Source organism: Castanea sativa, chromosome 10 (genome assembly GCF_040712315.1).
Source record: "Castanea sativa cultivar Marrone di Chiusa Pesio chromosome 10, ASM4071231v1".
Lineage (NCBI taxonomy): Eukaryota > Viridiplantae > Streptophyta > Magnoliopsida > Fagales > Fagaceae > Castanea > Castanea sativa.
The window spans coordinates 4,167,037-4,183,160 of NC_134022.1; the positions used below are offsets into that span (position 1 = coordinate 4,167,037).

Genomic DNA, 16,124 nt, shown 5'->3' on the forward strand with positions numbered 1-16,124 from the left:
TTAGTTAGTTAGGAAGTTTGTTAGATCATTTAAGTTAGTTTTGGCTTGGTTTAGTTGCTTAGTGATGCTATATAAATAGCTGTAATTATTTGTTTTTACTCAGATCAATGAAATCATAATCTTAGTAAATTTCATATGGTATCACAGCCTTCCTACTCTATTTTTACCCAAAATTTCTAGGGTTTGTTCTTGAGAGCTTTGAAGCTTCGTCAATGGCTGAAGCAACTAATACTTCATCTTCTTCCTCTGTCCAAGATCCTGCACTCAAAGAGGATATCTCAAATCCTTTGTTTCTTCATCACGCTGAAAGTCCTGGAGCCATGTTTGTGTCTGAACTGTTGATTGTTGAGAATTACCATGTTTAGGTTCGTTCAATGAGGAAAACATTGGTTGCCAAGAATAAGTTTGGCTTTGTCAATGGTAGCATTACTCTCTCTTCACCATTGAGAAAGACTCCAACAGCAGTTGATGCTTGGATTCGCTGTGACAACATGGTAGGTACTTGGTTGATGAAGGTTGTGTCACCTTAAATTCGAGTGAGTATCACCTACAGAGACACTACTCTGGAAATCTGGAATAATCTCAGGGATACACATTCTTAAGGGAATGGACCTAGGGTTTTCCAACTTCAGAAAGATATAGCTTTAATGTGTAAAGGTGAGTCTTCAATTACCAAATATTTTACTCAGTTGAAGCTATTTTGGGATCAACTTCAGAATTTTAGGCCTACTCCTACTTGTTCTTGTGGAAAGTGTACCTGTAATTTGCCTCAGAAGCTTGAAGATCTTCGTCTTCAAGAATCAGTCATGCAATTTCTGATGGGGCTCAACGAGTCATACTCTCAGATCAAAGGACAAATCTTGTTGATGGAACCATTGCCAACCATTAACAAAGTCTACTCCTTGTTGATTCAAGAAGAAAGGCAAAGGAGTGTAGGGCTTGGAAATTCTGTTCACATAGAGTCTACTACTCTTGCAGTGAAGGCTTCTAATGTCAATTCCAATCCCAATTTTCCTGGTTTCTTTGGTGATTTTGGTGTTTCTGGAGGAAAGAATTCCAAAGGCAGAGATTGACCTATATGCACTCACTGTGGGAAGCTTGGACATGTCATAGAAAAATGCTTCAAGCTACATGGTTTTCCTCCAGGCTTCAAACCTAAAGGCAAGAACTTTATGGTAAATCAAGTCAATGTTCAAGAGGCTTGTGCAGACAATGGTCATACATCTGCTACTTTTCCTTTCACTCAAGAGCAATGTTAGCAGCTTTTTATCATGTTAGGGACTCAAATGCAAGCTGCTCATCTCACCTCTGGTGGTAAGGAGACTCAGTTCAATATGGGAAACAAGGAAGCACATATGGCCAACAATGTGATTAAGCCTAATCCAATTTTGCCTTCTTCTTCCAATGCCACAGATGCTCTCACCATGGCAGGTATGTTTAGGTCTACTTGTCTTGATTTGAGGCATTCAATCTTTTCTGCCCAAATTACACATAGAACAGCTTTTAGTGGTAATACTTGGGTTATTGACACTAGAGTAACAGACCATATAGTGTATTCTATTCATCTGTTAACTGATTTTACTGATGTTAATTGTGTGGTTACACTTCCTAATGGTGAGACTGCTTTGGTAACTCATATTGGTTCTATATGTCTTTCTGAAAATCTGGTCTTAACCAATGTGCTTTGTGTTCCATCTTTCTCTTTCAACCTTTTATCATTTAGCCAACTCACCAAGAAAATGCATTGTTGTCTCATTTTCTTGTCTACTTTCTGTTTCATTCAGGACCTCAATTGTTAGAGGATGATTGGTGTGGGTGAAGTTCATGATAGGTTGTATCTCTTTCAACATAGCCCTTCTGATACTTGTGCAATTCCAACTCAGTCCCAGGCTACTCCATCCTTTCAATATGTTTTTAATTATGTTTTTCATTCCATTTTTAGTACAAATAAATCTCACGTAGTCAATAATGTCAAAATTCCAGCTTCTGTCTGGCACTCTAGACTTGGGCATCCCTCTGATGCTAAGATTTCTGTTTTGAAGAATGTACTTCCTGATCTCACTTCTATCTCTAATGAAATTCTGTGATATTTTCCCTCTAGCTAAGCATAAAAGGCTTCCTTTTCCTTTAATAATCATGTTTTTGAACTTCCATTTGATTTGATACATTGTCACAAGTATTTTCTTACCATTGTTGATGATTTTACTAGATCAACTTAGGTTCATCTTATGAAATCTAAGTCTGAAACTAGATCCTTATTATAACCTTTTTATACCATGATTAAGAATCAATCTGGTAAGTCTATTAAAGTCTTTAGGACAGACAATGGACTTGAATTTCAAATGACTGAATTCTTTAAGCTTCATGGCATCATTCATCAACATAGTTGTGTTGCCACTCCACAACATAGTTATATATTTCAATCTCTCACAATCTCTCTCTTCCTCTCACGCTCTCTTTCTTTTGATAATTAGCTTTTTATATTATTTGACGGTGTAGTTTATATTATTTTAATAAGTTGTATGTAAAAATAGAAACTAGGATATTGAGTGAGTTGTAAAATTGAATAGTAAAATAGATAAAATAGATTTTGAGGATGTAAAATAGTTTGTATTTTTTTATTTTTTTACATCCCCGAATGCTAGTATTTAACCAAATAGTCAAGTAAAGTTTGGGCGAGACAAATTAAAAAATGGCACAACCAAGACCTTCCTCTAGTGACTAAAAGACTTTAATCTGAACACATTATTATTAACTTGGTAGATAAGGCTGGCAGCACCTATACTTAGAGCATTCACATCCACTCAGACCCATGAACCCACAACACCACTAACCTACCGCCATTGCCGCTACACAGATCCGACCTAGTTGCTGCTACACGGGTTGTCACAGTTGAGAAAACCCACTTCATTTTAATCGTTCTTCTAAGAGAGAGAAGAAAACCCACAGGTCAAAGAGAGAGAGGGAAGGGTGCATGAGAGAGGGAAAATCAGAGAGAAGAGACAGAGCGAGAGTCAAAGAAAGAAGGAGGAGGGAGAACAAAGAAACCAAATAAGAGTTGCTACAGCGGACTCTTATTAATAAAGAGTTCACTGTAGTTGAGTGCTAACTTTTTTTAAGATATAGAACCACAAATGTAGCATGTTTTTTTGTGGTTTAGGCTGCTAAAAAGCATTTTAGGGTAATTAACACCCCAAAATGTGAATGCTCTTAACTCACATGAGATTTAGACCAAAAACATGTAACTTCAAGAGGCAGTAATCAACAATAGTTCATTAGAAGATAAACTGGCAATGAGACAGCCCATACACACAAAAACACACCCATTCCAGTCCCCTTCAAACTTTTAGACATCCTTTTATTCATCTATGTCAAGTGGCAAGGTTATTTCTGGCAGCCGAAACAAGCCACTGGATATAGATGCAGGGTACAATTGTTACAATAGTCCATGAAATGAACCCTCAAAAACCAGTTTCCCAATAGGTGTTAAGAATCTAAAAATAAAAAATAAAATAAAAATACCCAAAAAAGAAGCAAGGTACAAACAACTGAACATAACTTGCTTGGATGCATTTTTTGCAAGTGAGAGAAAATAAGGAAAGTAGTTATTACAAAAAATGATTGCACTATGAAGAAACCTAAAACTAATCTCTATGACTTGCCAGTAGTAATTCAAGTGAGATACATCAATATCAGAATCCCTTTATGTTGACATTCCATATCATAAAGCCTCCCACTTCTCGTTTTTGATTCTCATTACCCCAGCAAGTCTAAACAAAAATAAATACCAAGGATCAGGTATTGAAATTGCCAAGCATTACAGTGGTTCAGTAACATTGCATTAATAATAAATGTTGTTTAACATTGTTGCCTTGAAACATTAGTTGGTTATGAGGCTACTTATGTGATACATCTAAACACATCTTCCAAGTTTAATAAAAATGAAAAGTATTTGCTGCCGGATGACATGTGACAAGCAATCTATTTCCATACCAAATAGAGAATACAGACCATTAGTGCATTTTGACAAATGAAAGTGCAAGTTAATAGTGATCAAATTTCCCATATTATCAGCGACTGTCCTAGTAACCCCCTGCCCATAATTTCTCTATGGCTTTCTCTACCTCAATTCCAACATTTTCATGCTTAAAAACCCTAATATTCCAGAATTTTAAGGTTCTCTAAACACAAATGTTGGAAGAGTTGCTTCACACTGTTTTTGGCCATGGATATGGAAAACAAAGTTTGCTTTGGATCAGAAGAAAGGATGATCATTGCCAATCAAGATTCACTTACATTCCTATCTATCCTCCAACGCCATGAACAATATCACTGAACATTGCACCTCAGTAATGCAAACTCCATCCGTGATTAGACAGGTTTACTCAACCACCAAACATCCATAACAAAACTACTACCAACTTGCAATAACAAAGTTACCTGTAGCTCCCATTACAGAATTTGTTTCCGTTAAATGTTAAAACTCATTGACACAACTTTTACTTTCATTATTAGATCTAACTTCTAAGCTGTCAGCACAAATAACACAGTCCTCTTGATTTATGATATTCAAATGCTTATATTCAACTTGAGAGAGTAAGTGAGAAGCTTTTACAAATTTTTTACTTAAAGGTCTTTCCATATCCTTTCCTGAGATAATTCCAATTTTTTTCAATTTCATGATTTTTTGTATTTTCCTCATCACATTTGTAGCACCAATCTATACAAAAACACATAAGCATATAAATTATAAAGCAGAGAAGCAACCTTTTCACTAGAGTACCATTAATATGTGGAATTTGGATATATCTACAAAACAGGATAGTGTGATCATAAAATTGAAGATGAACCATTTACAAAAATTGAATTAAAAACACGTAGAATAGAAAGCGAAACTCAATACTAACCAACCTATGATCCATTTATTAACAGCTTACTACCAATAAACCATTTGTCCAATTAGACGCCTAGGCACCTTGCTACACTCTATAGAGTAATTCTTAGGTAGTCCCAAAGTACGAAGAATGATGCTTCCTTCTCTCACATTCATGGTGGGGTCCACTCATTAAATTTATGGTGAGGTCCATTATAATGTGAGAAGAGGGAGCACCGTTTCTCCGTACTCCAGGAGCCCCTAAGAATTTTCCACTCTATAATCTCTAAGAACTCTTCCAAATGAGCAAGTAATAAATTTCTCTTAGCAGCATTGAACTTTAAGCAATAAGACTACTTTACAACATCACCTTCCTCATTTCATCAAAACTTTGGCGCCAACCTCCTTCATCTTAGCAATAATCGACTCGGCCTCCTCCTTAGTCACGCCTTTCTTCAAAAGCGTAGGCGACTTCTCCACTAAATCCTTAGCTTCCCTCAACCCCAAATCGGTAAAAGTCCTCATTTCCTTGATTACCTTGATCTTCACCGCGGCATCGAACCCTTCAAGCTTCACATCGAATACAGTCTTCTTCGCCTTCTCCTCCACCTTCTTCTTCGCCACACCACCGCCGCCCTTCCCCTTCAGTCCTCCAGGTACCATCCCTGGCATCATCACCATCATCGTCGGCATCTCAATGATCCCCAATTTATTGCAAAGAACTTCGATGAGGTCCGAGACCTCGAGAAAAGTGAGACCCGAGAGCTCATCGACGATCGCCGAGACTTGCTCTGATAGAGCTGGTGGCTTTGATTCTTGAGCAGCAGAAGAGGTTGAGAAAGATGGGAGCTTGGATTGGATTAGGGTTTTGAGTTGTGTGGAAATTGGGGCTAGGGTTTTGGGGGAGAGATTTGTGAATGTGTGAAATGAATCGTAAATACCTCATTTTTTGTGGAGGCGTATTGGTAATTATGGATAAATGTTTTGTTTATATGAGCATTGTTGGAGTCGATGAGGTTGATAGTGATAAAGCTTTCAATTTCATGGCTTTTGAAGTTGAAGCTAAGAACTGAGAAGAAGAATTGTGAATTGGCCACGTTAGCGATTCGTGTAAGCCCTCATTTTTCTCTTTCTTTGCTCTTTCAATTTCTCCTCTCTCTCTCTTCTTCACGCTTACCCCTAATCTATTCAAAAAATTCAAAAACTCTCTCTGACTCTCTCTTCCAACCGAACATGCCTCAGAATCTCTCTCTCTCTCTCTCTCTCTCTCTCTCTCTCTCTCATGTAGGGGTGTCAAATGGGTGGGTTTGGGTGGTGTTGGGAAATTTAGACCCCGATTGATAGAGTTAACAAGTTTTAAATCCAAGTTTTAAATTAAATTTATTATGCATAAAACTTATTAAAACAAACAAACATCAATATCATGTCAAAACTAAGAGCAGCGGAAAAAAATAAATAAGACAAGATATGATGGCCTAGGAAAACCAATAAAACTAACCAGTTTCACAGAAAAAAAAACCTGGAAGGAAACCTTCTCGAAAAAAAATTCACTATAGTAAAAAGAAGTTTCAGATCTAATACAAAACCTTTGTCCCTAGACTCTACAATCCCCGTAGATGAACTCATAGCAGAAACCTTCTACCGCTTCAGAACCTCTAAACTTTTCAATATATGAACGCCACCCTTTGATGCACGGATCCCAATACGTGACTCACTCACCAACTTGAGGAAGAAGAATGTTGGCTGCAAAGTTCTTCACTTCATTAACAATGAAGATCAAGAAGCACTTGGTTACAAAACCTTAAGGTGCAAAGGCGCAGTAGCTTCTTTTTTGAGAGAATAAGTCTTCAGTCACATTTTACATATGTTCTTCATGTATTCTCTTATATGACGGCCTCTAAAATATGCCTTATATATGTCTAGGATTGTGAGAAAAGAAACCCTACACAAATACAAAAGCCTGGCCCAAAAATTAGATCTGAAAATTCTGATTTCCGTAACCTCGATAGATAGCATCTGTCGAGCCTTATTAAATCTCGATAGATAGCTATCAATCAAGCAGCTGTCCACCAGGTGTCCAACAGGTGTCCAGCAGCTATCCGCAGGTGTCCAGCAGGTGTCCAGCTTCAGTAAACACCTTTTTTTCACTTGTTTCTTGGTCCAATCTTCATGACTTTAATACTAGACTTAAACAACATGTTCTTTGAAGTATTAAACACATCCTAGATCAATCCAAATACAAGTAAAGTACGTTTTGTCAAAGGATTAGCCAACTACATAAAATATTTCCTTAACAATCTCTCCCTTTGGCAATCCGTGACAAAACCACAACAAACAAATGAACATATGAGAGAAGTCATAAAACACTCAACTCACACTCACTTGTTGATATACAATCAAATCTACCCTAACACAAACTCTTGAAAAACTTTGCAAGAAGAGAATTCATGGCATGGAAGACTTTGACAACCTGTATTTCTGAAACACTTTAAACAAAACTCATCAAGGCATCTTAGTGTGGGACAGAAATAATAGATTGCATACAAAAATAAGAAGCATGTGTATAAAGAAAGAAAAGAAACAACACATGTAGAGATAGGTGAAGAAAACATACATCATCATTGTATATATCAAAGATAAGCACAATGTATGTAAATATGATCACAAGACTTAAGGTACAAGAACAAGAAGCTAAAAGTAGCTCCTACAACAACAAAGAGGTAAACACTCCCCCTAACAAGATGAAACACATCTCCCCCCTAACAAGATGAAACACATCTCCCCCTTACAAAGGAATGTATTCCTCCCCCTAACTTGTAGAATCTTAAAGAAAGAAACCACAAATTCTCCAATTTCTCCCCATTTTTGTCACGATTGACAGAGGGTACAAGAAACTATAAAGCTTTACCCAAGAAACATAAAGATGATCAAGAATGATCAAGGGGCACAAAGAATCCATATAAATGCATGAATGTAATGAAACAAGATGCTATGGATGACAAGAGAAGAGAAACATGCAAAACAAAAAAAAAAGCGAAATGCATGCAAGGGTATCTCGATCGATCGAGAGGTGTCGAGAAGCTATCGAGCCAACCTCGATGGATCGAGAAAGTGTTGAGGATCTATCGAGCAAATAGGAGATATCTCGATCGATCCACCTAGCTATCGAGAGGTGTTGAGATTGCGATAAGATGCAACTGAAGATCTCAACAGATAAGCCAGGTATCGAGAGGTGTTAAGAAGGTGTCGGGATGGCTAAAAACCAGTTTTTCAAAGAGGAGAAAAACACAGATATGAATGCAGCCAAACATGCAACTCAGCCAACGATCCAACCAACATTTTAACCTCTCAACAAGAAAAATGTCATGCATTTTGATCCAAAACACACACACACACACACACACTAAACAAGTCTAACCGATTTTATATTTCAAAAACAAGTTAAGACAGTTTAGTGAGTATACATCAACACATGTAAACCTTGTGATGGCCAAATCACATTATATCTGCACATGTATCAAAAGTAGCAAAGAATAATGCGTGTTGTGTGTGAAAAACATTGCAAGATTACATAAGTGTCTCAAAGTTATGACGATTTGAAATATGAGAAAATCACTTTAACTCACACACAATCATAACTGTTTGATGGGGACTATCACCTTTAAGGTACATCCTATAACTCCCACATCTCCTAGAAAACACGCTTGCAATCATTTTTAAAGCATTTTTTTTTTTATATCTTTTTGCTTTTATTTTCTTTGCATATTTTCTTTTTATTAAGCAAATCATGCATGAGTATACAAAGGAGAGAAAAGAAATACCCAATTATGTTAAGCTTTTTAACATTGCACTTTTGCTATGCCGAAGCATACAGATGTCATTCACATTGCACTTTTGCTATGCCGAAGCATACAAATGTCATTGCATGATTGGCGAGTAACAGTTGTGAGATGGTTATTTATGCCTTTCTCTTAGAATTTTCTAGTCCTACCTGTCAAAAAGAGTGATACGAGTGTTAAGTACAAGAGATCACTTAACCTTACTCATCACAAACAAAGAGCCACAAAGCTCACTTGTTTAGTTGTGCATAAAAATGCTCATCTAAGCTACAAGAGATACAAAATTTAGAAGACTCTGTTTCAATGGCCATTTTAAGGTTCACAAGAACTAATGTACACAAACACATACTGTTTTTGTATTTTTCTAATTTTTCAATTTTTATTTTGAAAATAAAACAAAATAAAAACTAAACAACTAGACAAAAACAGACAAACAACATGAAAGCATGAAGGAAAGATGCATATGCATGAAAGCATGATAGAAAGATGCAGATGCATGAAAGCATGATAGAAGGGTGCAAATGCATGAAAGCATGATTCCAAAAACAGATAAGAAATCAAGCAAAGAGAGTCCTACTTTATATAGAAAGAATTAAAGCAGAGTTCAAACAGAAAAGATAATTAAGTCTTAGGCTCCTCTCTCACCCACACAGCACGAGTTTTTGGCCGTGAAGATGAAAAGTCACGTGTCCTAGTATGATTACTAAAGGACATAGAAGAATTAAGATTCTCCTGAAATTGAGTTAAAAAACTCAACACTTTTAATAACTCTCCAAACAAAGGTGTAGGTCCTTGAGAAGAAACATGTGACTGTTTGGACACTTGCTTTTGAGGATACAACTTAAAGCAATTAGGACGAATGTGTCCAGAAACACCACAATGGTGACAAACATGAGGTCTAACAAAGGATTTAGAATTAGCCAAAACAGTTTTGAATTTCATACCTTTATTACCTTTCTTAAATTGAGACACAATCACAGTCCTTGATCCAGAAGCCATAGAAAAGGAGGGGCCAGAGGAGACAGCATATCCTAAGCCAATCTTATCAGAACTAGGCTTTTGAGCACTCAAGACCTCTTCATGTTTTGCACTAGACATTCTCTCCATTTGAGTTCTAGCTTGACCAAGCTCAACCTCAAGATTCTTGACCTTCTCTTCTAATGAGGTGTTCTCCACAATGAGAGTCTCAACTAACCTTGTAATCTCGTCCAACTTGACTAACAGATCAGCCTTTTTAGTTTTTACCTCATTAAGCTATGTTCTACAAAGATGAGAAGTCTTTTCAAATTTTATGAATTCAGTGCATAGCTTATCATAGGCTTTCTGAAGGGTCAACTTCTTGGGTACTTCTTCATCAGAAGAATCCTCACTATCACCAGCACTCTCCATAATCACCTTATCGATTGAGGTAGCAAAGGCCATAACGTGACTACATTCATCCACATACTCATCAAAAGAGTCATTCTCAGTGTCACTCCAAGTAGCAACCAACCCTTTATTTTCTGACTTCTTGGTCTTTTCCTTCATAAGGTAGTTTGGACACTCTATCCTCATATGACCAAAACCCTTGTACTCATGGCATTGAATGGGGGGTTTCTTATTCTTACCCTTCCTAGAGGAGTTAGATTTCCTGGGAGGTTCACCTTTATCCTTTTTCCTAAACTGAAGAAGCTTGATAATCTTATTAGTTATGAAGGTTAAATCCTCATCCTCATCCTCATCCTTATCTTCATCTTCATCTTCAGAATCCTCGATATATTCCTCTATACCCTTAAGAGCCAAGTTTTTACTCTTTCCACCTTTTCCTATTGAGCCTAATCTCATCTCATAGGTTTGAAGGTTCCCTACAAGCTCAATCAGAGGAATTTGATCAATGTCCTTTGCTTCTTCAATGGTAGTGATCTTGGCATGAAATCTTTCAGGTAAGGACCTAAGGATTTTCCTAACAATTTTGGATTCCATAATAGATTCTTCAAGATTGAAGGCAGAATTCACAATATCCATGAGTTTAGCATAGAACTCATCAAAGGTCTCATCCTCCTCCATCCTTATTTCTTCAAAACTGCTAGTGAGTCTTTGAAGCTTCACAGTCTTTACTGCCATAGTACCTTCATAGGTGGTCTCAAGAATGGTCCATGCTTCCTTGGCAACTTCCGTGGATGATATTTTCTTGAATTCCTCATTGGTCACCCCACAAAACAAGGCATTCAAGGCCCTACTGTTGAAATTTTCCGCTGTGATTGTTGCATCATCCCAATCCACTGGCGCTTTCTTTGGCTTAATCCAGCCAACTTCAACAGCTTACCATACCTGTTCACCTAGAGCCTGCAAAAACACTTTCATACGAATTTTTCAGTATGCATAATTAGTGTCATCAAATAAAGGAGGAATCAAAAGAGATTTTCCACGATCCATGACAATAGGGGTCAAGGATCACACTCAGGAAATTAATCAAATCAAAGTGTACCTGCTCTGATACCACTTGTTGGAAAATTTAGACCCCGGTTGATAGAATTAACAAGTTTTAAATCCAAGTTGTTAATTAGATTTATTATACATAAAACTTGTTAAAACAAACAAACATCAATATCATGTCAAAACTAAGTGCAGCGAAAATAAATAAATAAGACAAGATATGATGACCTAGGAAAACCAATGAAACTAACCAGTTTCACAGAGAAAAAAAAAAAAAAAAAAAAAAAAAAAAAAAAAAAAAAAAACCCTGAGGGGAAACCTTCCCAAAAAACAATTCACTATAGTAAAGAGAAGTTTCAGATCTAGTACAAAACCTTTGTCCCTAGACTCTACAATCCCCGTAGATGAACTTACAGTAGAAACCTTCTACCGCTTCAGAACCTCTGAACTCTTCAATATATGAATGCCAACCTTTGATGCACGGATCCCAATACGTGACTCACTCACCAACTTGAGGAAGAAGAATGTTGGCTGCAAAGTTCTTCACTTCATTAATAGTGAAGATCAAGAAGCACTTGGTTACAAAATCCTAAGGCGTAAAGACGCAGTAGCTTCTTTTTTGAGAGAATAAGGCTTTGGTCACCTTTTGCATATGTTCTCCTTGTATTCTCTTATGTGACGGCCTCTAAAATATGTCTTATATATGTTTAGGGTTGTGAGAAAAGAAACCCTACACAAATATAAAAGCCTGGCCCAAAAATTAGATCTGAAAATTTTGATTTCCGTAACCTCGATAGGTAGCCTCGATAGATAGCATTTGTCGAGCCTCATTAAACCTCGATAGATAGCTATCTGTCGAGCAACTGTTCATCAGGTGTCCAGCAGCTATCCGCAAGTGTCCAGCAGGTGTCCAGCAGGTGTCCAGCTTTAGTAAACACCTTTTCTTCACTTGTTTCTTGGTCCAATCTTCATGGCTTTAATACTAGACTTGAACAACATGTTCTTTGAAGTATTAAACACATCCTAGATCAATCCAAATATAAGTAAAGTGCGTTTTATCAAATGATTAGCTAACTACATAAAATATGTCCTTAACAATCTCCCCCTTTGGCAATCCGTGACAAAACCACAACAAACAAATGAAAATATGAGAGAAGTCATAAAACACTCAACTCATACTCACTTGTTAATATACAATAAAATCTACCCTAATACAAACTCTTGAAAAACTTTGCAAGAAGAGAGTTCATGGCATGGAAGACTTTGACAATCAGTATTTCTGAAACACTTTAAACAAAACTCATTAAGGCATCTTAGTGTGAGACAGAAATAATAGATTGCATACAAAAATAAGAAACGTGTGTATAAAGAAAGAAAAGAAACAACACATGTAGAGATAGGTGAAGAAAACATACATCATCATCATATATAACAAAGATAAGCACAATGTATGTAAACATGGTCACAAGACTTAAGTAAAGTGCGTTTTGTCAAAGGATTAGCCAACTACATAAAATATGTCCTTAACAGGTGGGTTTGGGTTGGACATAATTGGGTTGGGTATATAAAACCCATTTACCCATTAAAACTCATTTAACTAATTGCTTCTAACCCAAATCTAACCCAACCCAATTATAATGGGTAAACCCCAACTCACCCAATTACCCAATTATCTAAATTACTAAAATGCCATTAAAGTAAAAACACCAACACTTTCTTGGATTTCCTTTTCCACTCTCTTTAGTCTCCATTATTGGGATTAAAAAATTCCACATCAGCAATTATATTAAAAATCCAAATAAAAAAAAAATATTTTCTTTTCTTTTCTTTTCTATTTTCTCTCACTTTCTTGGCAACCAAACAGTATAAAAAATACAAAGAAATGACATTTCAAGCTCAAAAATTTCTCGAGAAAAAGAAAAAACAAAGAAAAAACTTTTCTTTACAATGGCCTCAGTTGGATAAGAAGAAGAGAGGAGGAGATTGTGGAATGAGGCTTGGGATGAGAGACGCTTGAGAAGCTCGGCATTAGCGAGGCAGAGCTCAACGTTCTCGTGGCGAAGAGACTCGGCCTCAGAGAGAAGATCTATGAGGCGAGCTCGGCAGAGATCGTAGTGGTCGTTGAGTTCTTGGTACTGGAGGATCAATCGAGCTTGGTTGAGGTGGTTCTGAGTGGACGAAATGGCGTCATCGATGGAGGAGGAACATGTGAATGGGCTGCTCATGAGGGAGATCGAGTGGTGGTGGTGGTCGGTAATGGAGATTTTGACAGTTTCTTCACGCGGTGGAGATGATGTTACGGTGGTCGTGCTAGTGGTTGATGGAGGAGACGCGTCGTTCTCCATTTGTGTCTGAAATTTTCCCAAGAAACAAACAGGGAAAAGAAAATCTTAGAAACAAGTTCTAAGTTACAGAATCTTTTAGAACGAATGAAACAGGTTCAAAAGATTAGAGAATAGAAACCAACCTGATGAGGTTTTGTGTAGAGAAGAATAATGAGAGAGAGAGAGAGAGAGAGAGAGAGAGAGAGAGAGAGAAGTGTTTGGAGGCTGAGAAAATGAAGGAAAATGAAAACCCTAAAACACTGAAACGTCTGAGTTCTTTTTTTTCTTTTCTTTTTTTTTTTTTATGGGAAGGGGTGAGTTGAATTTGGGTAAATTGTTTTTGGGTTAAATGGATCTCATTGGGTTTTTAGTTAAAACCCAATTATCACTGGCTTTAATTGGGTTGATGCCCATTTAACCCAACTAATAATTGGGTGGGTCTGGGTTCAATTAGAGTGGGTGGGTAAATGGGTTTGGACTTACTTTGCCACCCCTACTCTCATGCCTCAAAAAAAAAAGCCAACAGTGATGCTCCGGTTACCTCTCCACCGAAGAATGAATGTGAACCAGCAGTGTTTCAGCTACCCACCCAAATGTGATTAGATCGGGTAATCAAATCAAATTTATGAATTTTTTTTTATTTGCCAAAGATCATCCCTTTGTTTCATTTATAGCACTAAAAATTATCTATTTCTTTCATTTTTTTTATAAAAAAAAATCTGATTCATTTATTGTTGAATATTTTTGAGATTTTTATAATGGGTATGAACCCAGTACCAGTAGAGTGTGCGTGTGTGTCAATAATGGCCAAGGACTGGCTGGTGGAGATTTTATTAGGCTATGTCCTCTGATGCCGATGTTTGGTTGCTGGGTTTATCGGTTCCTTGTTGTGTTATGTTTTTGTTTTTATTTTATGAGTGTTTCAAGGGGAAAAAAATTAGTGTTTATTGTGCAATCTTGTTCATAGCCAGGGATTTAGTTGTTACAGATCAATTCTCAAACATTAGTTAAACCTTGGTGTCTCTGAATTTTATACGACACTGTTACTTTTGTCCATAACAAATTGTGAAAATTCAGAAATAAAAAGCATCAGGTTGCTGGATTTACAAAAGAAAAAAAAAAGGGTGATGGCATTTACAGACATTTTGTATGCATGCTATTCTTGTAAAACTCCCATTGAAGTATAAAATATTTGAAATATATACATCATCTGAATTCAAATTAATATATTGGGGCTAGCTGAAAATAGTGCCAATTGTAGTAGGGATGTCCATATGGTTCTCATTTCTCAGTAGATTAATAATGTTATAAATAAAAAATGATCGTAATGATATCTATGCTTGGTTATTTTTCAACTACAGGTTTAAACTTTTGCTATAAAATCTTGAATGAACTATATCTAAGTGTGTTAATACCCATTGAGATCTCCATCTGCATGGTTTCTTTGTCTAGAAATTTATCAGCTAAAACATGAAATCCCTCTTAAGCTTCCTTTTTATTGAATGTAAACATCAATGTCTGTTGTGGCACACACCAATGCTAGCATTTGTATATGCATATAACAAATTTCTATTATGTTACTTGTGAGTGAGTGTGTGTGTGTGTGTGTGTTCTATTCTTACCCTAAAAAATGATGAGAAAATTTATATTTGTGTATCAACTTTGATCTTAAGCATGTATAATATTGTAAATTTCAACTGCTGTAGGGTATGCCAAAGAACATTGTTATTGGCTCTCACGTTTGGGTTGGAGATCCAGAATTAGTTTGGATTGATGGATAAATAATAAATGTAAATGGAGAGGAAGCTGAGATTCAAACTAGTAACGGGAAGACGGTAAGTCGAGTTCATAAGATGTTAAATAATCTTCCCAATCTAACAGGCATTCAATCTTATGATCATCTAGTTTAGTTTTCTATGATTACAATGTTCTTCCAATCTGTCATTCGCCGTGTTCAAGAATTTTTGAGATTTGAACTCCCTTTGCATTTTTAATTTTAGAGTGGTCATTTTCTGTTTTCAAATATTTCCTAAAAAAAGGGGGAACATAGAGTAAAGGAGGAATTAAAAATATTAGAAAAGCCTCGTCACATTCCCAGTGAATAGGTTGTAACACCCCGTATTTTTTTTTATACCAATTTAATTATTATACTTAAATTATAAAAGAGGCCTACAATTAAATGGATTAAATTGATCTGGGCCTAAGATATTAGAAGTGAGATATATACTTTGGAATATGAAGCCCAAGTGAAGTGACATAAGTATATATATATATATATATATATGGGCCTTGTTAAGCTTTAATAAAAATAATTAAATAAATAAAACCCTAGCTTTCTTCCTCTTTGGTCACACGTGTATTTCCTTTTGCTTCAGCCGACTATTGAACTCTGCTTTCTTCACTGTGGCGTTGAGTTGGAGTCTATAGGTATGATTTTCTAATGCTCTAGATTTAAGAAGTTGGAATAGTCATAGGTAGAAATTGTTATGAACCTAGACTATCTCTATACTAATAGAAAAGAGTGCAGCCTCCATTGTTGACCGAATCAACCATCACCTTTTTGTTATTGGCTAAAACAAGTCCAACGGCATCATGGGAATTATAGGCTACTAGATTGATAGTTAAGGCTTCTACATGGCTTCCTATATTTGATTGAATTGATATATGTATAAT

At 36.4% G+C, this 16,124-nt stretch overlaps 1 pseudogene; it reads right to left on the reverse strand.

Moving 5' to 3' along the window:
* Positions 1–5,248: 5,248 nt before the first annotated feature.
* Positions 5,249–5,819, reverse strand: LOC142612713 (uncharacterized; annotated as a pseudogene).
* Positions 5,820–16,124: the final 10,305 nt, after the last annotated feature.